Consider the following 24,070-nt stretch of genomic DNA (forward strand, 5'->3'; position numbering starts at 1 on the left):
ATACACCAATTCAAAGCTTTACGGAGTGTAATAAAGTGTCATAAATGCCACTCAACAGAATCGTGCCATGCTTGATCTCGAAGGTATTAGCTATGATAGTTGGCCTGCCAATGCTAGATTGAATGTCATTGATCTTTGGTTGAAAAAAGTCCATCAACGCTTTCGTTGGTGCTGCCGGTTCTCCCATTGTAATGATTACTTCTTTGTCTTCACTTTCTTCTTCAACTTTATCAACTTCTTCAAGAACTTCTTCTTCCACTTCTTCAATAGTTTCCTTAAGAGATTGAGTACGTGTTCGCATACACGCTCTCTCGAGTACCTAAAATACAAACAAGTAACCGTGAAAGTAAAAGAATCCGAGTCAGTGAACTTTAACAACCACTGATGTCAAGCAAATAAACTAAAAATTAACACCGAGTCCCCGGAAGCAGCGCCAAAAACTTGTTAGGGCGAAAACACGTGCTAAAATTACACACAAGTATAAGTATTCGCAAGTAGTATAAGATATAAATAAGATTCGTACCCACATAGACTATTTTTAGTTAACTTAAGATTATGCACCTAGGCAACAATGGTATGGCTATCGCTCAATGCTAAGACAATAACAAGTTGAGATATTTATAACTAAGATTAAACTAACATGCAATTAACTAAGAATAAAAGTGATTGAATTAACTATATGAGACAAACATGGGATTCTAACTTCATTACTACTTCATTCAAATTCATTGTTCTTAACCTTAGCATGCAATGGTGATGACAACTAATCAGATAACACGAAACTAGTAAACGCCAACTTTCGTTGTACGAATACCCTACTACCAGACATTCAAAAAGAGATAGAAGCTGAATAGACACCAAATATGTTGAGAGCCTATATGTCTATAAAATTTGACAACATAAAGGTTTAATGCACAAGTTATTTATCGTGATTACATAGGGCAAGTAAGATGGTTAAAATTACCTACGAATCATGTATAAAAATTATACATGAACCTATGCTAGCATGGCAAGTTCTAAACCTCTATATTCACTTTCGCTTCAATAGATATTAACACGCTATCTTATATGTTAGCTATGCATATAAGACGAATAAGCACAACCAATATTAGGATATCAATCAATCACCACACATAAAAATATTGAAACAAACTATAGAAATCCATAAGTAAATCCGTTAAAACCCCACGATAACGATTAATTCATAATCGAACTCATCATCACCATGGGTACCAATGAAAACATGATAATAAATAATAAAAGAGTACTAGGGTTCAAAGACAAATCAAAAACAAGCATTCAAGTATCAACTATACTAAAGAAAATCAAAGTCTTCTTCTTCATAGCCGTCTTGTGCTCTCTAGGTCTTCTTATTACTCTCCACAGTCTCCTTGTTGTTAAAAACATTTTTTCATTGGTTTATATAGGCCCCTTGTGGACCTGGACCCTCAAAATCATCAAATTCTACAAAAATAAGGATTCTGGGGCAAAAAGGGCTGCGTGGCCGCGCTCAAATCAGCGCGGGTGCGCTGGTTTTCGGCAGAAAAGTGGCGCGGGCGCGCTCAGAAGTGGGGCGGCCGCGCAGGATTTCTGGATTTTTCTGCTGATTCTTCTTTTGGCCATATCTTGAGTTCTGCACGTCAGAATTAGGCGATTCAACTGCCCACGTGAAGCTAACGAGATTTATTCAACTTGAGAATGGTCTATGCTTCTAATTCTTAGCTATTTTCAGCATTTTTCCTTGAAAAGCTCCTTTCTTCATTTAACCGATATCTGAAATGCAATAACACAAAAATATATCAAAAATACCAATAACTTGAGTCCAAAACACCAACTTAATCTTGTAATGAAGCGTTCCAAGTAGATATAAAATCCAGTTATCAGCTACATCTGTAAAGAATTTCTCTGTTCTTGTGAGTTCAACTTGTAAGCAGATGTGTACAACATTCTAACACAGAGTTCTCTTATTAATATATATCTACGGTGGAAAAGTTTAATCCGCCAGAAAGATTTTAAATACTTGTATTTGATTACTCTGTGTTTTGATTTCATAAACACTTTCATTCCGCACTATAGCCAAATCAAACACAGTTATATATTTATAGTAGAACTGTTCTTAAAATTGAAAAAGTAGCTAGAATTACATTCAACCTATTCAACCCCCTTCTATAATTCTTTGTTAGATTGTTTGGGAATAACACCTTGACATCTCCATTAATTACCGTCACCACCCTCAGGAAATTTATGTTCATATTCAAAGCCTTCTTGTATGTGAAGTGATTGTTGTTTAGAGAGATTCTGAGGGCTTTGAGGAGTTCATCAAATTCCTTATCAAGACAAGGTCCCTCAGCTACCTTTATTAGTCTGTCCATTCCAACATCATCTTTGTTTTGAATTGTAGCTTGGCTTGATTTTAGCTGTAGTTGAGACTTCATCTCCCCCTTAGGCTTGATAGCAGGCATAATAGGTGTAGATAGAGGGATTTGGGTCCTTACAGCTTGAGAATTTTCTTGAAGTGGGATGTCCAAGGCTCCCATAATAGCTCCCAAAGATACTGAATTCTATATCTGTAGATATTTTTGGGAGTCTATTAAGGACTTGATGTCCTGTTGCTGGATTTGTACAAGAGAGGTTAGCTGAGATACTTGAGCAGATAGGGAGTCATTTGAGGTTTGGAGAGTTGAGACTTGTGTTTGTAGATTTTGGATTTGAAGGTTGGCTAGGGTGAAAGGTATAGATTGTGAACTTGATGCAGATAAAGTGCCAAAAGAATTTTGAACAAGATTTTTGATCTCCTCCTTTACCAAAGATGATAGTTCATACCTAAACTTGTACAACTGATACAACTTGACCTTGGAGTCATTATTTTGAGTTATTTGCTTCTGGATCACCTCATGCAAGGCTATGAAAGAGTCCCTCAACTTGGATACATTTTTTTTCAACTGGTATGAGAGAGAGCTTAAAGTTTTTATGAAAAGTGTTAAACTGTGACTTCATGTCTGAAAAAGTAGGCATCAATTCATCAATCCTATCACTGACAATTTTCTTGACTGTGGCTTGATACTTGTCTAGAGTGTTCTCCACAGCTCTTTCAATATGATGATAGGCCTTCAATTGAGCTTTGTACACTTCTATTATAGCATCATAAACCTCTTGAGGAGTGAGGACCTTGGCATTGCTTCCCATAATGGTGATATATTTTCCTCTATAAATTTAGCCAAGGCTTCCTCTATGGTTACTGTGAAGTCTTTTGACAACCACGCATCCGCATTACCATCTGCTTCATCTGTAATCTTCTCTTGTTGCTCCTCAACATCCTCTTTGTATGATAGCGGTATGGCCTGATAGTCTTAATTGGACATGTCAGTGGTAAGGAATTATTGGGTTATATTGGTTAGGCCTGCAAGCTGATCAACCAAAAGATCACTGATTGTGGTTGGTTGGGCTTGAACATCTTACAACTATTGAGAAATAAGGTGTTCAGGATGGTATGTAGTGGCTGATGTTAATGGTTGGTTGGAAGTGGTTGAAGTGGATGGGGTAGAGGTGGTAAGTGTTCCTGTGACAGGGGTCACAATTTGACTCACAATAGCAATTGTGGTTGTTATACTGTGTTGTTCACTAGAAGATTGAACCTTTATTTGAATTGGAGAGGAATTTACCGGGTTATGATCATGTACCATGGCCTCAAACCCTTGTTCCTCTTGCAATAAAGTGGCATCTGAATGTGCTAGACCTGCCTCCTCAATGACTGTATCATTAGCAATTGTACTCCCAGCTTCAATTGACAAAGAAATTTTATCCAGGCTTGTGAGGAGAGTTGTTCCTTCTTGAGAAACCTCCAATTAAATTTGAGGGGATTTGAGTAGCTCCCCCTCAAGAGTACTACCCTTAAACCTAACAGCCTGTGAAAACTGTAGTGCACATGAAGGTGCAATGGTAACATGCACAGGGTCTTCAGTAAAAACTGATGAAACCCCTGTGTTTTTTATGGTCTCATCAAGATCTCCCTCAGTATGTAGCCTCTCACCATCTAATGATTGTTTCTGAGTGGTGACCATAGTTTCTTGAATTGTGTCACTTGATGTTGGTAAAGCTTGAGAGATGGATTCAAGCCTTTCATTCTATGAAGAAGAAATTTGGGAAATAAGATTAGAGATTTCAGAATTGTATATTGGCAACTCCCCCTGAGTGGATGAGGGAGTTTCAATTGATGTGCTCTCATTGTGTGTGCCTTACAAATTACTTCTTTCAACTCCTTGAGAGTGCATAAGAGGTGGTGCAGACTCTATACAGGATGCATTTGGGAGAATGCTTTGGTCAATAGTGATAGCTTGTTGAGAAGGTGCCCCTGGGGTCTGTTGATGCCCCTTTGTTACAACTGCAACTCAACCTTCCTTTGCTTCTTTAGTTTTCTGACCAGGTTTGACTCTATTTGTGTTTGGTCCTTATCACTCTTAGTAACAATAACCAAGGGTGTTTACTTTCTCTTCTTTTTACTAACTCCATCATTTTGATAGGATGAAGTAGTTGACTTCCTAGCATCTAATGGTTTTGAATAAATGGTCTCAGCTGTGGAAGGCCCCTGTGTGTTATCCTGTTTGTGTACTTCTACAGGTGCAGAGGCCATAGTTATAATAGTTATAGCACTGGATCTCATTTCAAGCATTGGGTAAGGGTGGGTTCTGAATCTCTCCAACAAAGTCAGTGACATTTAAAGCTTTCTTTACCTGATTATTTGTAGTTAGTGAACCAAATAAAACTTTGGACACTTGTTTACAAATGCCTATTTGATTTATATCTATACCATTAGTCATATCAATGTCAGCTACTTTATGATTTAAAGTGGACATTATAAACCTAGTAAATAAAATTTCCTTAACAATACTTACCAAAGGCATGGTCATCCTTGTGCTCAGTTCTTCCAGGATCAAGCTTCCAACATTGAGCTATCTGTTGTAAGCTATGGAGTACACCAACTTCTGCACTACACTGGAGATATTGTCATAGTCAGTCTTTCAGCATGTGAGTGCTCTTATGATAAAGTCAAACACAAAAGACCATCTCTCCTTATGTTCTTCTTGTTCAGCCTGGCCATGTCAATCTTCTCATTATAGTTGATGAAGTCCATAAACTCATGTTCAAACCTCCACAATGTTGTCTATTGGAATCCCCAAAGCTTTGTTAACATCATTTGCATTGAGTTCCACAACTACACCTTGAATTGTGTAGTTCACCACCAAAGATATAACTTGATCTTCATGGACAATGGTGTTGATCACAGCAGAGTTCCAAAATTCATTCAACACGTCCAAGTATAGAACATGATTATTCGTCAAGGCCCCTGAGAGATATGATTCAACAATAAATCTCACAAAGCACTTGAAGTTGTCAAGAGCTTGGTTTGCATCAACAAATGCCAAATAGTTGGTGCCCTCTTTCAGGATAAAAGCTCTAACATTGTTGGCAGCCATTAGAAATAGTTGAGTTTGAGTGGGTAAGAAATTTGAGAAAGAAAGAGTTTGAATTGAGTGAGAGCGGTGAAAATTTGCAGAATTTAGGTCAATTGAGATATCGAAAGCGTAAAGAGGGGTTATGTGGAGATGTCCGGGTATTTATAGGCTAGAGATGTGACTTGTAGAGAAGTAGGAATAAATGGTTGATATTTGCTTATTGATAAGTCACGTGAATTAGAAAACTCATGTCGAGATGTCACTATCCTGACTCTTATCGAGAACTAGATAGTGAGTTATCGATATGTAGAATAAATACCCAGTTTGCCCTGATTGGAATAAATTATTCCAATTTATATTGAATAAATCAACATAAGATTAGAATTGATTTTATATCAAAAGCATTTTACTGAAATAATTTATTGAATTAAATAAGTTTAGTCTTAAGTTATTGATAAGTCTAAAATATATACTTGTAGAGAACTCCATATTAATATATATATCGAGATCTCTACAATACTTATCGAGAAGTCATAAAGAGGCTTGTCGCAAAGTCCATCGAGAAGTCATGAAAAAGACTTATCGAGAACTCTATCGAGAAGTCTCAAAATGACTTGTCGAGAAGTCATTTAGACTTATAAGGAACTCAGTTCTCTACATACTTTTGTTCTTTTTCAGTATTGTCTTATATTAATTTCACATACAAAGAATGTGAATTAACATTTAAACAGTTTTTCTTAGAATTTGAAAAATTCTAAGTTAAGTTTGAATTTTAAAAAAAATAAATATACAGAGAATTCTGAAATATTTATAGATTATATTCCAGTTAATTTCTGATTAAATCAAATTAATTTTGATTTATCAGAAATTAATCTGTTGCAACACATTAGCTGAGTTCATGCCTTTAGGATGAAGAATTTAACATACCAATTTCACCTACAAGTCTAGTGAAAGGTTCTTCATCCAAAGGTTTAGTGAAAATATCAGCTAATTGTTTTTCTGTTGGAACAAAAATAAGCTCAATAGTACCATATACAACATGTTCTCCAATAAAATGATATCTTACATCAATGTGCTTAGTTCTAGAATGATTAACTGGATTAGCAACAATAGATATGGCACTAGTATTGTCACACATGATTGTAATTTTGTGTAATATTAGGCCATAGTCCATTAATTGATTTCTAATTCAAAGCACTTGAGCAAAACAACTTCCAGTGGCTATATATTCAGCCTTAGCTGTGGAAGTTGACACACATTGATGTTATTTATTGTACCAAGATACAAGGCGTTGACCAAGGAATTGATAGTTTCCACTTGTACTCTTTCTGTCTACCCTGCATCCAGCAAAATATGTATTTGTGTATCCAACAGCTTCAAAACCAGTTCCCTTAGGATACCACAATACCAAGTTTGTTGTTCTCTTCAAATATCTGAAAATCCTCTTGATAGCCATCAAATGTGATTCTTTAGGATTTGCTTGAAATCTAGCACACAGACATGCTGCAAATATAATGTATGGCCTGCTAGCAATTTAAGTACAACAAAGATCCAAACATTCTTCTATAACCTAAAATGTCTACATTTTTTCCTTTCTTATCTTCATCCAACTTTGTAGCTGTAGACATGGGTGTTGATGCAGGTGAACAATCAATCATTCCAAATTTCTTCAACAGATCTTTGATATACTTGGTTTGACTGATAAAGATTCCATCACTTCTTTGGCTAACTTGAAGACCAAGGAAGTAACTTAGTTCTCCAATAATGCTCATCTCATATTCACTCTGCATGAGTCTTGAAAATCTTTGACATAGCTTTTCATTTATAGAACCAAAAATGATATCATCCACATAGATTTGAACTAGAATAATGTCATCACCATGCTTCTTGTAGAATAGAGTCTCATCAATTGTTCCTCGAGTGAATCCATGTTTGAGTAGAAATTCTGAAAATGTATCATACCATGCTCTAGGTGCTTTTTTCGATCCATAAAGGGCCTTCAACAGTTTATAAACAAAGTTTAGAAATTATGGATTTTTAAACCCAGATGGTTGTTGCACATAGACTTCTTCTTCTAATTCACCATTAAGGAATGCACTCACATCCATTTGATATACCTTAAAATTTGAATGTGCCGCAAATGCAAGAAAAATTCTTATTGCTTCAAGTCTTGCAACTAGAGTAAAATTTTCATCATACTCAATTCCTCCTTCTTGTGAGTAGCCTTTGGAAACCATTCTTGCTTTGTTTCTTGTCATAATTCCATTTTCATCCATTTTGTAGCTCTTCTTGTATGGCAGTTATCCAGTCAGGATCAAGTAGAGCTTCCTCAATTTTTTTGGCTCAATTTGAGATAGAAAACATGTATGCAAGCATTGATTTGTAGTGGCACTCCTAGTCCCCACTCCAGCATTTGGATCACCAATTATTACATCACTTGTGTGACTCATATCCCATTTTCTGGTATGATCTTGTTAACTAGAGTTATCTGTATTTTCTTCATTGTTGGCATGACTTGCTAAACCGTCATCTCTTCCTCCCCATGAGTTTGTACCATCAAATTCAGGTGAGTTTCTTATTTGAGATGAATTCTCATCTTTATAGTTCACTGATTCATTTAATTCTTCATTCATCCTGCTGTTTGTGTTGATCTTGGCATCATCTTCAGAATCACTATCAATGTTCATATTTTCAAATTTAAGATCTTCAACTTCATTTTCATCAAGGCATTCCAAGCCTGGACACTTGTCATCATCAAATGTCACATCTCTGCTTTTTATAATTTTCTTTTTATCCAAGCACATAAACTCTTTAGGCAGTTCTTTCTAATGAATATCCCATAAAAATAGCTTCAAATACTTTAGAATCAAATTTTCTAACATATTCAGTGTTGTCTTTGAGCACAAAGCATTTGCTTCCAAACATATGCAGATGCTTTACAGTAGGCTTTCTTTTTGATAAAATTGAGTAGGGTGACTTGCCAAGGTTTTTGTTGATTAGATATCTGTTATGAGTGTAGGATGCACTGTTAATAGCTTCTTCCCTTAAAATTATTGGAAAATTGGCATCTTGTAGCATTGTTCTTGAAGCTTCAACTAGAGTTTTATTTTTCCTTTCAACCAAAATATTTTGCTGAGGTGTTCTTGCAGTTGAGAACTCTTGAACAATGCCCTTGTCTTTGCAGAATTCACTTAAAGCTGCATTTCTGAATTTTATGCCATTATCACTTCTCAATCTATTAACATAATTTTGATCCTCATTCTTCTTCTCAATTTTCTTTATGTGTTCAATTATGATGTGTGGAGTTTCATCCTTTGAATGCATAAATTCCACCCAAGTGTATCTTGAGTAGTCATTCACCATCACCAATGCATATTTCTTTCTAGACATAGACAAGACATTAACTGGTCCAAACAGGTCCATGTGAATAAGTTGCAATGGAGCACTTATAGAATTTACAGTCTTGCTCTTGTGACTGGACCTCTTCATTTTCTTTTTTTGACAAGCCTCACAAACTTCATCTTGAGAAAATTCTAGACTTGGCATGTCTCTCACTAATTCCTTTTTCACCAAGGTATTGATTGCTTTGTAATTCAGGTGAGAGAGTTTCTTGTGCCACAACTTGCTTTGTGCAATGGATGCCTTGGTGTAGAAGTAATATATTCCATCCTTTTTTGATGAATTCAAGTCTGCAACAAACAGGCTTCCTTTCATTGCTCCTTTTAAAGCAACTTCACCAGTTTTCTTGCTAGTGATTGAACAATCTTCTTTGTCAAATATCACCTTGAAACCATTGTCTGTAAACTGGATGACACTGGGAAGATTTACTTAAGATCATCAACTAGTGCTACATCTTCAATGACAATATTTCCAGAAATCAACTTGATATATCCCATTGTGAATCCTTTTTTATTGTCTCCAAAAGTCAACAATGGGCCAACCATCTCCTTAAACTATGATAGCGGGGATTTATCACCTGTCATATGCCTGGAATATCCACTGTCTCTGATCTATATGAATTTATTCTTCTTACTTTGTACACAATATGGATTAAGTGTGTTTAGCTACCCAAACAGTGTTGGGTACTTTTTTCTTTTTCACAGAAGTTGCAGAAGTAGAATTTGAATTTTCAAAAAGAACATCATTCATAGTTTGATCAACATTTTTCTTTTCAACCGAAGATCCAAGATTGACTTTCTTAAGATCTTTCCTCAATTTATTACAACTTGTCATAACCTTCATATTGCAAGGAATGCAATCAAACTTGTCATATAAGGAATTGGGATCTTCAGTCAGTGCCTCATTGTACTTGCATGCTCCAACTTTTGGCTCACTAACAGCCTTTCTACAAAGTTGAGTTAGACGATTGGTTGATGAGCCACACTTTTAACATTGCATCCTTGGAGCATTTGCAGCATAGGCATAATTGTTGCTTTTGTTCATACCTATTTTTCAAATCCTGTTCTTTTTCTTTTTGCCAGTGTTACATGTCTAGATCTTCTTGGTTGGTGTCTTGGTAGCTTGACTCACTATAGGCTTCTTCTCACATTTGATGATATGAGTGGTTTCTGTATTTTTATTTTCTTTGCCTTCATCTGCAATTTCTTGCTTGATGACCAACTCCTCTTCACTGAAATTTACTTCACAAGCTTTGAACAAAGGCGCATTTACTTTCTTCAGCATAACAGGAAATCATGGTTCACTATTTCTTTTCCTTTTTCAGCTTCAAATTTCTTATGAGAATTCAAGGCCTCATAGTCCAAACCAATAGCTATGTTAGCACATGGTTTGTTTTTCTTATGATATTGTCCAACCAACTAAGATGCATGCTTGTATGACTTGAGCTTCAAATTATTCTTCTTAATCTTCTCTCTCAACACTGCTTCTATTTCTCTAGCACACTTCAGTTTGTTCTTGAGATACTCATTCTCATGTTTGACTGTTTCAAGACCAACAAACTGCAGTTCTAGCTCTTAATTTTTCATCTCAAGTTTCTCATTTATTTTTTACAACATACTCACTTCCTCAATAGCTGCCATCATTCTTGTGTGGATATGAAATATCTCTACACTTATTTTCTCAACAGTTTCTTTATATTGAGTGGCATTTAATTCAATTATAGTTAGAATTGGTACCTCTAATTTCGATGCAGATGATTCTCCTTGCTCTAGAGCCATGAGAGCATAATTCCCAAATTCTTCACTGTCATCCTCTTCATCTGTATCATTACTTCTGCAATATAGGTCTTTCCTTTTTGCTTTTTCAAGAGTGTTTCATACTTTGCTTCCAATTCCAAATAAGCTTTTTCTTTCTTCACCTTCATTGGCTTTCTACACAGTGGTAAAGTGACCTAACTCATCACAGTTGTAGCATTTTATTTTTGACCTGTCAACATATCCTATTTTGTAGCCTCTTTATCCAACGAAGTTGAACTGATTTTTTCCTTTCCAGTTGTTGTTGTTCGAGGTTTGACCCTTATCCTTGAAGTACTTAGGCTTTTTAACCCTAATGTTAGAGAATTTTCTTGCAAGGTAAGCCATTGACTGGTCCATCTCATCTAGTTCATCAAGGGTATAATATTCATCTTATTCTAGCTCCAATATGACTTGCTTCTGTGGTTCCTTATTTTTCTGTTCAATAGTTTGAACAACTGGTATCTGAGCTTCTTGTTCATCTTCAGATATTTTATTGTCATTGGCAACCAAGGTACTACTTCCATCAATAACATGACCTTGACTAACTCTCAATGACTTCCTCTATAACATTTCCAGCTCATAGGTCTTTAAGATCCCATATAAGACTTACAGAGTCATTCTGCTTAAATCTCTTTCTTCTCTAACAACAGATATCTTTTGTTCCAAATGATCGGAAAGGGTGAGGAAGAATTTAAGGTTGACCTCTTCAGCTTCATAATACGTGTCATGAAGCTGCAAATCATTTATAAGCTTATTGAATCTTTCAAAAACCTCAATTATACTTTTCTTAGGTATAGCCATAAAACCCTCATACTGTGACACCAAGATCGTTCTTTGATTAGATCTAACCTCTTTTATTCCCTCACATAGTATTTTTATATTCATCTAGGTCTGTTTAGCTGACTCACAGTTGATAATGTTATTGTACATTACATTATTAAGAGACTCAATCAATATGAGTTGTAAGTTGTTATCCATTGAAACCATTTTTTTCAGGCTCTATGTAGGTTGAGGGATCTTTAGCTACAAAATGTGATGGTATGACCATGTCTCCATCTGTAGATTCAAGAACACTTTCCATTGAAATGAAAGGTCCATTTTTGAGAATCTGAATGTACATAGGGTTGGCCATCCTTATGAACAACATCATTTTCTTCTTCCATAATGTGTAGTTGATCTTGTCAAAAGACAGGTATCTTGATACTGCTTAATTTATGAGCACTCATTCTTCCAAGATCTTTATCTGTTTTCTTTCAGATTTTGCCCTGATACCACTTGTTAGATATTGAGTACAATGAAATATAACACAGATGGGGGGTGAATGTGTTTCTTGGATTTTATTTGACTTTTAAAATTGTTTGGATTGTAGATGAACAAGGCAGTTAAGAATTGTAGAGATATAATGTAAACATTAAACGCACAAAACATAATATATCAAAAACTCACTTAATTGTATTAGTTAAGTTTATCTTGCTATAAATATGTATTCTTAAGAAAATAAGAACTCGGCTACAATCTTGAAAGAGAATACAAGATTTTTCTAGATCTGTTTATTTCTTCTAAACTAAGGACCCATGCATGCTTTATAGACTAGCAACACGGATTTACAAAACTTGCACTAAAATGTACTAAACCATTTTCTAAAGCAACCTTGTCTATTTCCTTTTCTGGTATTAGCAAATCTGTGCAGAATCTTGTAGGTCTGTGACCATCCTTTGTCCAGTGAATCTTGGCCCTTGATCTTGTATTCTTCAAGCTACTTTTCTAGTCTTTCCAATTCAGTAAAATGAATTGTTTATTGACTGATAATCTTGAATCTTGAACTTGTCTATTTTCTGAATTATGAGATAGGTTGACGAGGTCTCCTTTTGTTTAGTCGAGATGTGATATATCGATAAGTAAAGTGGCTTATCGATATCTCTAGTTCTCGACATATATAAATGACTTGTCGAGGTCTCTAGTTCTCGACATGTAGAATAGCTTGTCTACATCTCTGGTACTCGATATAGGCTTTTGACCTATCGACATCTTGAGTTCTCTACATGAGGATTTGGCTTGTCGATATCTCTAGACTCTACATGAAGAAATTGTTTGTCGATATCTCTAGTTCTCTACATAGGAACTTTGACTTATCGATATCTAAGATCTCTACATGTAGATTGACTTATCAATATCTCTTAGGACTTCTCGATAAGTCATTTTGGACTTCTCGATAGACTTCTCGATATCCCTTGATCTGTGACTTGTCGATATCTGACTTTGAATATTTTTCCTAGAACAGTTTTATTCAAATCCACGTTGCTACACTTTTCTCTGAGGCATGATCATGATTTGATCTTCTTCCAGGGTTTATTCCTTAGCTTGAAGGATGTTCAAAGAAAACTCCCTCAGTCTAATATACAAAACATTTTTACAGACTCAAGGAATACAATTACATAATACAAATTTAGATTATCATACAACTTAATCTTAGGGTTGTCAATATGACTTAGTCTTGTTATATACAGGCATGTCTTGCACAACAATATTCAAAGACCATGAATATATTATACTGAACTTGATGAGCATTTCTTTCGCTCATACTTTCCTGTTACTAAATTTAACCTTTCAATGAGTAATAACTTAAGTTGTTTAGCCGCGTAATTCAAGAAATCAGAAAAAGATGCAGGTATAAAGATGGTTGGCCCATGGTTTGCGGAATTAGAGTAAGTTCTATTGCTTAAAATTTGTTTATATTTGTATTAGTTATGTTATGGAATAATTTGGCCTAGTATACTTCTTTTTGAAGTTATAATAGCGGTAGTTTTGAGATTTGGAATTTTTGAAAAGAGTTTTAAAAGAAAGTAAAAATTTAATTATGAAAATTTGGAATTCTTGTCTCTAAAACTGTAACAAAAAAAAATCTTGGTTTAGTTTGGGGTTGAAAGTTTATATTTTAATTGTTGAGTAGTTGCTAACATTTATTTATTGACTAAACATGTTGTTTTATATTGAAGTTTCATTGTGACGACCAAATTCTCTGACCCCGGATTTGAGGGCGTGACATTTATATAATCACTACGCCATAGATTGGATTATGCAACCCTTCACAGTGGGGTTGCAAAGAAAAGTGTAATAGCAGCCTTCAAAACCGCAACCCCTCTTTTTTGATGTTGCGGTAGAGTAAAAATGTATTACCAAAATGACATATATAATTAAAGATGATTTTTCAGAATTTAACTAATTAGTAATTTTTTACATAGAAATGAAATAGTAATTGAATATATATTTTATTTATTTTTAGAAGTTAATAATATTAGTGCAATGATTTAAAATATTATAATCATAAATTGAACGCTTTATAAAACTTAATAAGTCACTAGTGGATTTATTTACAATATTTAAAGTACTTAATTAATTGTAATGAATAGGATGTTTTTAATTTAATAAAATTTATAAAATTAAAAATATAAATAAATTGGAAATGATCAGGCTGCTGAAATAGTTGGGTTGGGCCATTAAACTTTGACCCGCTAAGTTTTTTAGCAAGCGGGAAGTGAAAATTTCAGATAAAAAATGAGGAAATCAATTTGGGTAAATTACCGTCTACTCTACTATCCCTGACTTTCACTCTCTCTCACTTATCTTTTAAATTGGGGGAAAGAAATTAACTCAATGAGTAAGGGATCGGGTTGGTCTCGAGCAACAAAATCGAGTCACAGATTCAAGGATTTTAACGGTTGGAGCGACAAATTTCAAGGATTTCAATTAGGATTCGATTAGGGTTCAAGCTACGTACCAATTACAACTTATGCTTGTGTTCGATTATGAGGTATAAGCTCTTTTCCCTCTTTGTTGATGTTGTGTGTATAGTGTTTGTATACTATGATTTTTTTTCTCTGTCTCTCTCATCGGCTCTCTCTCTCCCTGTCTCTCTCACTCTCACTCCCTCTCTCTTCTCTCTCGCCTCTCTTTCTCCTCCCTCCCTCTCTCTCACTCTATCTCTTTGTCTCCCTCTCAATTTATTTCTCTATCAGATAAAGGATGTAAGACTTTACTAGTTTTACAACACATGTTTAACTACTTGATTCAACTTTAATATATTCCAATATTTTATACTTCTATTGCATTTGAGAGTCCTAATCTCACTATTATCTCAGTGTCAATTTCAAGAGATATGTGTTTTTGTACTTGTAAGAATTCTGGTGAATTCAGTTGAGAAAGTTATCAGCAACTAAAGGTATTTTTCATCCTTCTTTATCCAATCCAATAAAAATTATATGTTCTTTAACTGTCATACGTAAATTTTGGTTTTAATGATGCTGAAATTATAGTAATTTGAATCAAAATTTAATCTTTTTGTATGTGAAATTTGGTTTTTGAGAGGCATATATTGTTCTAGTAATATAAATAACAGGGTTGTAGCAAACTCCATCCCTAATTTAAAGATACTTGAGTAGCTACTGAGTTGCCATGTACTGTAAATTTAAAGATACTTGACATTAATTAGCTAAAAATGATTGTTGGCATTGGTCATGTTATAGTTACTAGATAGTTTGCAATCATTTTAACAAGTTATATATTGGTCATGTACTGTGAATATAAAGATACTTGACATTAATTAGCTAAAAATGATTGTTGATATTGGTCATGTTATAGTTACTAGATAGTTTGCAATCATTTTAACAAGTTATATATTGGTCATGTTTGTGTAGTTTCTTTCTTATTTACTACTACACAGATAAATGTCTTTGCTCCCTCCCTACACCTGCTTTTCTTTAATGATAACTAAATGCATATACAATTTTGTGTAGGGAGGCTTTTAACCGCACTAATATGTGAATATTTGGAATGGATACAACTCAGCCTCAAATTGGTGTACTTCTATCTTAAGTCTACATATCAGGTTATCTTTTTTAGCAAAGCTCTGTTTTTTAATAAATGAGCTTTAATAAATGAGCTTGTTAGTGTTATTTAGCTATAAGAACTAGATATGATAAATTATTCAAATAATGGAGCCAGGATATGTAAATAAATTAATATGCCTAATCTAAAACATTGACCTTTTTTATTTTATTTTTATGATTTTTTTATTAATCATATTAGTTTATGATTTATTGATCAATTAAAAGCTCTTTAAAAAATGACTAGTAAAGGTGTAAATATATGCAACTTAGACAACTATATGATTAATATTATATATGGCTGTATTAAATTTAGAATGTTAACAAACTCCTTTTTTTCTAATGTTAATTTCATTTTTGTCAAGATTTGAAATATCTAGTTTAAGAAGTATTTGATCTAAAGAATGTAATTAGTACTAATTATAATTCTATATTTTCTTTTTAACCTTGCTGGCATCATGTCAGTGAATTGTGCAGATCCTGAAATTAGCACCTGACTACATAAATTGAAGTTTCATCATCCCTATCTCAAACTTCTGAAACTAATTTATATGTATTTCCTTTAAAATGTTATACTGGTTCCAGGTTCTGCCTCTTATATGTATTGCCTTTAAAATATTATACTGGTTCCACCCCTGGTCGTATGTGACCGGTAATTTGCACCACTGTAACTAGTGATTAATTAGTAGCTGGTTTAGAGTTTGTTGGCTGAAATGAAATAATTATATAGAACATGATCTAACATACAGTTATACATGTACTGATGTGTATAGTATTATAGAACATGATCTAAAAATGGCATCTTATTCTAATTTGATGGATTGTGTACTTGTTCATACTAATTTTCAACTATGCCAATGTTTTATTTTACATCAGAGTAAGTAATTTAAATTTTCCTTGATGGTAATTTCTATATTATAGCTAATGTAACTGCTTTGGTGTTTGATCTGTAAAGGTCCAAGAATGCTATGAGCTTTCTGCTGAGTTTGAGATTTCCAATTGCATTTGACACTATCTACCATGGGAAGGGAAGTTAAAGATTGTTTCCATTTTTTAAGCAGCATGTCTTTCATTTACATGCAGGCTCCAAATTTTCCCGATACTGGACGCAGTTGGGCAATCGTGGACAAATACAAGATGACTTTATTCTATATTTCCCCGACATTGGTGAGGTCTCTCATGCGCGACGGAGATGAGGTTAAAAAGGCTTTCTAGTGATTACTTTGTGTAAATTACAAGGTCAAATGCAGATGCTTGTTGCTAATTTAACAACTTACACGAATAAGTTTGCAGCCTGTTGTTCATTTGTTCATTGTCCAAAGTCCTTATTTGGCATAAGTAATTAGCTTATTTATGAGTATCCATGTGCACAGAGATGTTTTGGCTTTGTTGTAGAGTTGGGTATGCATTGCACATTAGGTTTATATTCTAGATGGTTTCTAATTCCTTATTTAATTTGTAACATGTATAGTGGACACCGTATTGGCACTGCAGAAGTTGAATCTGGTATTTAAACTATGAATCAAACTATTGATCCAGGGGATTTAACTTATGATTTTAGATTAGCTATATGTATATATGTTTCTGTTTTGTATAGTGAAAGATTATGCAAAGCACTAACCCCTTATATAAAATCTTTTTCTTAATCTTTTATAAACTTAGCATTTCTTTAATTAGCTTATGTTGTAATAGTATTGAGTAGAATGTGATGAATTTTAATTGCAAGTATGCGCTAGACGTGAATGTTGAGAGAGCAAAAGGTGTTATTGTCCACAAGAAGCTATTGAATGTGGCGCATGACCCTACTACTAGAATTGATAGTTCAAGATTATTTATTTCTGTAAATTCAGTTTGTATTATATTATTTGGAATTTATGAGATGAACATGTAATGTGGGATGGTAGTATGGTGATGGTGAAGGTAGTTGTGTTTATTTGTGATAAATGATGTTATGGTTGGTGGATTGGTTGATTGTGTTGGTTTTAAGACTATGGTCTTATTTATGGGCATGCCAATTTACAAACAGTTTCTTGCATTTTTTTTGTAAAAGCGTTGCAATAAGTCTTTATAGTGTTGCTAATAATCAGTGTAAAATGTTGCAAAAAAACACTAAAAATGTTACAAAAAACATAAAAAACGGTACAAAAGGGTTGCATCAATACCCCACATGTGGGGCCCATAAATATTGTACTGATAGCCCAAACCCTACTGTAACACTTTTCAAGACCTATTTCAACCCCATTGGTGTTGCAATAGCACGTTTCTGTAACGGATAACCAAGGGTTGCAATAGGGTGTCACTGGGTTGCAAAAAACTCTATTGCAACGCCTAAAATTGCAACCCCGAAAAATAGTCGCCTTAGCCTATTTTTGGCCTTTAGCGACGCTTTTTTGGCCTTTAGTTATGGTTTCTTGGGGTTGCAGAATCCAATCTATGGCGTAGTGAATTATAGATAGATTTTAATTATTAATAATTTTAATAAAAATCTAAAACTAAACCAAAAATTTATCTAATTTTTAAAGTCAAGGTTTCAAATGTGTTCTTGAAATTGAAGCATGATTTCGAAGTTATTTTAAAAGCAAAGTAGGTCGTGTTTGTAGTCAAACTGATTCTCTCTTCAAGCTAATTATTATCCTTCATCAAATTGACTGAACAATGGTAATTTTCCAGCTTTGATTTCTAGGGTTCTTGACCCGATTTGGGGGTTCCTTATTGAATGATTTTTTATTTATATTAATGATGTAAATAGCTTCGCATGATTATGTGAAATCGATTCATGTTATTTTTGCAATATAAGGTAATGGTATTAAATTGTAAAAGTCGTAAGCCTACTTTAGGGTAAAAATCTTGAAGTTTAGCTATGTATTTCATGTTGTCGATTGTTCTGGCCGGAGTTATTGCTAGATTTGTTCAATTTTACAGGACGTAGTGATTGAAGCAGTGTTTGTGATTGTTGCTGCCACTTTGATGTTCATGGAAGTGTAAAATGATTTTGGAGTGAAACCCACATCAAATAGACTCGTTTTACCAATGATTTGCCCTCTCCAGAATCCGGTGAAGCCATCGGAAACTGGGCAGCTTCACCGAATCCAGCCGGCGTTGAGCCGGACCCGGGTTTGATTTTTTGGTGACCCGGTTTCTGTTTTCCATGACCTTGTTTCGATCCAAAGTTCCCCCAGCAGATTTTCTTTAAATTGATTATGAATTTTCAATTTAAATTTCTTTTTTTGCTTATTTGAAAATTCAATTTGTTTTATTTAAATAAATTACTTAATTATTTATATAATTAATTACTTTATTTAAATAACAAATTGAAATATTTTTAAAGTATCTTCAAAAATCCAAAAAAAATTAGTAAATATTTAATTTAATTTATGGATTTTTTCTTAATTTTTGAAAAATGAATTATGAATAGAATTATCCGTTATAATTCGATAACAATTAGGCTGTTTATCCATTTTAAACGAAATAAATGTGTCTAGAATTAGAAAATTATTTTGTTTTCATTAAAATTACTTTTGAGGCAAGTATGGTTAAAGATCAAATACCTGATCAATTGAGGCAAGTATTTCTCTCTATTCTAAGTTCAGAATAGTTAATTATTTTACATATCGCTATAATAACTCCTGATTATGCAATATATCTTATTAATGTTCTTTCATTATCAATTATTAATATCTTGAGTAAATGCCTATTATTCTAGCTTATTTGCAAACCTTGAACCATGATATCTTAATCAAAATAATTTACTATCAAACATTCCATTTCTTTTGGTGGATTTTGAATTGAACCACGTCATATCCTATTTTACTTAAACCATATTATACAAGCATAAGAAGGCTATGGTGTGGGTTCAAGATTCCCATATTCTGATAGTTTCAGATGCTAACTCTATGGATTGGATGGTTACAAAAAAGTCCAGGGATGGACTGAACCTTATAATTTATAAGGCCCAAGTGTGCCTAGGTACCCTATATGATTATGGGTCTATGCGGGTGGGCATAGATCCGTACTGTACTCTGAATGATTAGCGAAGTATAGTACCTATCTTGGTTCTAGTGTCAAGTTTAATTTATTTTTGATAGTCATTAACGACATTCCTTCTTTTAAAGTTTCTCAGTTGCGAGACAAAGCAAATAATGAAATTATGAGATGAATTTAAAAGTTTTCAGTTATGATCACAGAAATTAAATTTAGTATTGACAGCCCATGAGTGCTAACGTTTTATTTACCCAATTATTGGAATGAGCGAAAATGATGACAAAATTATTTTAAAAATGTTTCCAGATATTTCTTTTGACACATACACCTTGTTACCAATGATACCTGGAAACCAAATTATAGTACTTGCTGAGCATTCCTGACTCACTCTTACTTTGTGATTTCTTGTCCTTTTAGTGATATCGGGGATTAAATACGTAGCCGACAGTAGGTTGTGGTATAGATAGACCACAGCTTCAGATAGTTGGATATCTCATAGCAAATAAGACGAGAAAGTTGGTCAAGAGTTAATAAAGTTTGAGTTAGTTAATATGATAATTTAGATATTTCATATTCTTGTTTCATTACATAAACTGTTATCTATCTAGAGATAAGGGACCTTCTGTATATTTATATTAATATACTAGTTTATAATATCTAAAGTTATTTAGTGGCACCCTATCCTGACTCTGAAAATGAGGGATGTCACATCACATCTTATAATATTAGTACTTTGTTTAACAGATAAAAAGGTAGGGACATTTGGTCAACTTTAGTTAATCGATTATGACATTGGCAATTTTATAACATCAACCTAAACATTTAATTTCAAAAAAATAATAATTTTCCTTTAAAATCAACTTATTTAACGGTTGTGTAAATTTTGATTCATTGAATCTTACGATTGTAAGTCTTTACGACTTCAGTTACGCATTTTAAAGTTTTTTAAATGGACCAATGTAGTTGTAAGTTAGTGGTTCCTTTAGTATTAAAATGGATTAATACTTCTAGTTAATTTAACCAAAACTTAAAAAATTTCCTCAACTTTACATTCAACATATGTGTTACTCATGGGGAGTTAGCCGCACCCGCGAATGATATAAATACTAGTTTATATTTTACTCTTTGTGAACATATGGACGGCATTCAATGTCTTAAGTTTTAATCTTTTCATTTTAAACGTACAATGACTATCCCATTGTATTCATTCAGTAAATACAAATTACAGGACATAATTAAAAATATATGTAATTCACTTAACTAGCTATATTAGAAATATTATGTACGTTGGTAATGTTTTACAAAAATCATACACATTGATAAAAAATCAACTTGTATTTGATATATATGAGACGTTGCAAAATAATTTACTAATAAGAAAATAATAAAAATTATTATAATTGCGTGGTACATGGAAAATTTAGAAAATGACTCGTGCCTCGCACGGGTTATTATAGAAATAATATAAACAAAGTAACTTACCCCTATTTTTAATATAGATGTATACAAGGAGATAAAATTTATGAGACATTTTATTCATGTATTGAAATGACTAATTTACCCCCATTTTTAATAATTATATAAAAATTTAGTTTGTTTGAATTGAACTCAAATCTTTTTATTTATATATATATCTTCATATACACCATATTGTCACAAGTATTTTTAATCATATATTCATGTATTAAAATTACAAATTTACCCCCATTTGTAATACTTATACAAAAAATTATTTGGTGTGAATTAAACTCAAGCCTTTTCATTCATCTATTGTTAAGTGGCATTTATGACACTTTATTACGCTCCGTAAAGCTTTGAATTGGTGTATTTATACTCAAGTTATTGGTGTTTTAATGTGTTTTCTTGTATCTTTGCATTTTCAGGCATTCTCCAGATAATCAGGTGAATTAGCATTGTTTTTGTGCTAATTTGGTGTCAGGAAGGTGTTGGAATAAAAGCTAGTGGAAGACCAGCTCAAATCAAGAAGAAGTCAAAGTTTTGGTCAGTAAACCAGCGCGCCCGCGCTGTCAAAGCGCGCGCCCGCGCTGTCAAAGTGCGCGCCCGCGCCCAAACATCAGAAACCCAGCGCGCCCGCGCTGATCAAACGCGCGCCCGCGCCGTGTTGGGATAGCAGAATCCTGTTTCTACTCGGCTTTTGAGAGAAAGACTTCTACTATGCATGGGGTTGCTATATAAACAATAAAAAGTTCATTTTTCATAACATATCAAGAAAGAGACATATCAGAGCTAAGGAGAAGATGGCAAGAGACCTATGGCACAATTCAACAAAGGCGAAGCCGATCTAGTTTATTCTTGTGAATCTTTGTTTTGAGTTATAATCTTGGATGCTCGTTTCTTGTTTAGTTGAACCTATACTCTTGTGTTAACTTGTTTATTTATTCGTTATATAGACTACGTTTATTATACCATGCTTTTATCGGAACCCACGTTGATGATGAGTCCGATTATGGGCTAATCATTATCGTGGGGTTCTAGCGGATTTATTTATGGGTTTCTTTAGTTAAATTGTTTCGATAACTTAGTGTGTGGTGATTGTATGATAACCTAGTATTGGTTGTGCGTATTCGTCTTATGAGCGTCTCAAACTTATAAGATAGTGTGTTAATATTTAATGAAGCGAAAGTGAATTTAAGGATTTAGAACTTTCCATGCTAGCATAGGTCCATGTATTTGTTATGCATGATTCGTAGGTAATTTTAACCATCTTAGTTACCCTATGTGATCAAGATAGATAACTTGTGCTTAAACCGTTATGTTGTCAAATTCTATAGGCATATAGGGTCTCAATATAATTGGTGTCTATCTAGCTTCTATCTCTTTTGTGGATTTCTGGTAGTATGGTATCCATATAACAAAAGTTGGTGTTTATTAGTCTCGTTTTGTCTGATTAGTGTCATTGCCATTACATGCTAAGGTTAAGAACGAAAAGGCTATTGAATGAAGTATTTAATGAAGTTAGAATCCCATATTTGTTATATATACTAATTCAATCATTCTTATTCTCTTAGTTATAATTGTTAGTTTAATTCTTAGTTATAAACAATCTTAAATTGTTATTCGTCTTAGCATTGAATAATAACCATACATTGTTGCTTAAGTGCATAAATTAAAAGGTTAACCTAAACCAGTCTCTGTGGGAACGAATCTGATTTATATCTTATACTACTTGCGAACGCGTATACTTGCGTGTAATTTTAGCGCGTGTTTAGCGACTAACAAGTTTTTGGCGCCGCTGCCGGGGTCTCGGTATTAATTTTTAGTGTATGTGTTTCCCATCAGTGGCCGTTAAAGTTCATTGACTCGGACATTGTTACTTATCTGTTTCCTTGTCTTATTTCAGGTACTCTAGCGAGGGTGTATGCATACGCATTCACGGTCTCATAAGAGAACTCTGGATAAAGCCAAGGAAGAAGTTGTGGTGGTTCTAAAGGAAGTTTTTGAAGAAGAAAAGAAGGTAGAAGAAGAAGAGAAATTTGAGGAACCAGTTCTAATAGTGATGGGAGATCAAGCAGAAAATCCTAAGGTTTTGATGGACTATTCTCAGCCTAAGATCAATGACATTCAGTCAAGCATCATTAGGCCAGCCATCAGGGCTAACACTTTTGAGATCAAGTCAAGCACGATTCAGATGATACAGAACTCAGTTTAGTTTGGGGGTTCTCCTACTGAAGACAAATATTCCAAAAAAAGCTATACTAACTGAAAAAAGAGCATCCCCAACATGCACATCAGGGATTTCATCGAGATCTGCGACACTTTCAAGTAAAATGATGTGACTGAAGATGCCATCAAGCTGCGACTCTTCCCATTTTCTATGAGGGATAAAGCTAAATGCTGGTTACATTCTCTACCAACAGGGTCTATCACCACTTGGGAAGATCTTGCTCAAAAGTTTCTCACTAAATTTTTCCCTATGGCAAAGACTGCAATAATCAGGAATGCTCTTACTCAGTTTGCTCAGCAAACTGGAGAATCTCTGTGTGAGGCTTGGGATCGATATGATGCTAAGGAAGTGCCCACACCATGGCATGCCTGATTGGATGATTATAAACTATTTCTATAATGGATTGGGTGCTACTTCTATACCCAAGCTCGATGCAGCATCAGGAGGAGCCTTGTGGGCTAAGAGCTACAACGAAGCCTATGAATTGATTGAACTGATGGCTGCTAATGAATACCAGAATCCTTCCCAGAGACTGACTCAGGGAAAAGTAGCCGGAATTCTGGAGTTGGATGCAGTAACTGCTATAGCTGCCCAACTTAAGGCTTTGACGATGAAGGTGGACACTCTGGCTAATTATAGAGTTAATCAAATCACCAGTGTCTGTGAGCTTTGTATTGGTGCCCATGAGACTGATCAGTGCATAATTTCTAGTGAATCAACTCAGTTCGTGGGCAACTATCAGCGTTCGCAGCAACCTGTGCTAGCCACTTATCATCCCAACAACCGCAATCATCCTAATTTTAGTTGGAGAAATGCTCAGAATGCGGTTCAACAGCATTATCAGCAGTATCCAGCTAAGTAGTACAACCCCCT

General features: G+C 34.1%; 1 non-coding gene across 1 annotated transcript; it reads right to left on the reverse strand.

Annotated features, from left to right (window-relative positions):
* Positions 1 to 23,461: 23,461 nt before the first annotated feature.
* Positions 23,462 to 23,563, reverse strand: LOC141682594 (small nucleolar RNA R71). Its single transcript, XR_012559848.1, has one exon. It is a non-coding gene; the product is annotated as a small nucleolar RNA R71 (small nucleolar RNA).
* Between the last annotated feature and the right edge of the window lie 507 nt (positions 23,564 to 24,070).

The sequence above is a fragment of the Apium graveolens genome, chromosome 1 (assembly GCF_009905375.1).
Source record: "Apium graveolens cultivar Ventura chromosome 1, ASM990537v1, whole genome shotgun sequence".
In the NCBI taxonomy this organism is placed as follows: domain Eukaryota; kingdom Viridiplantae; phylum Streptophyta; class Magnoliopsida; order Apiales; family Apiaceae; genus Apium; species Apium graveolens.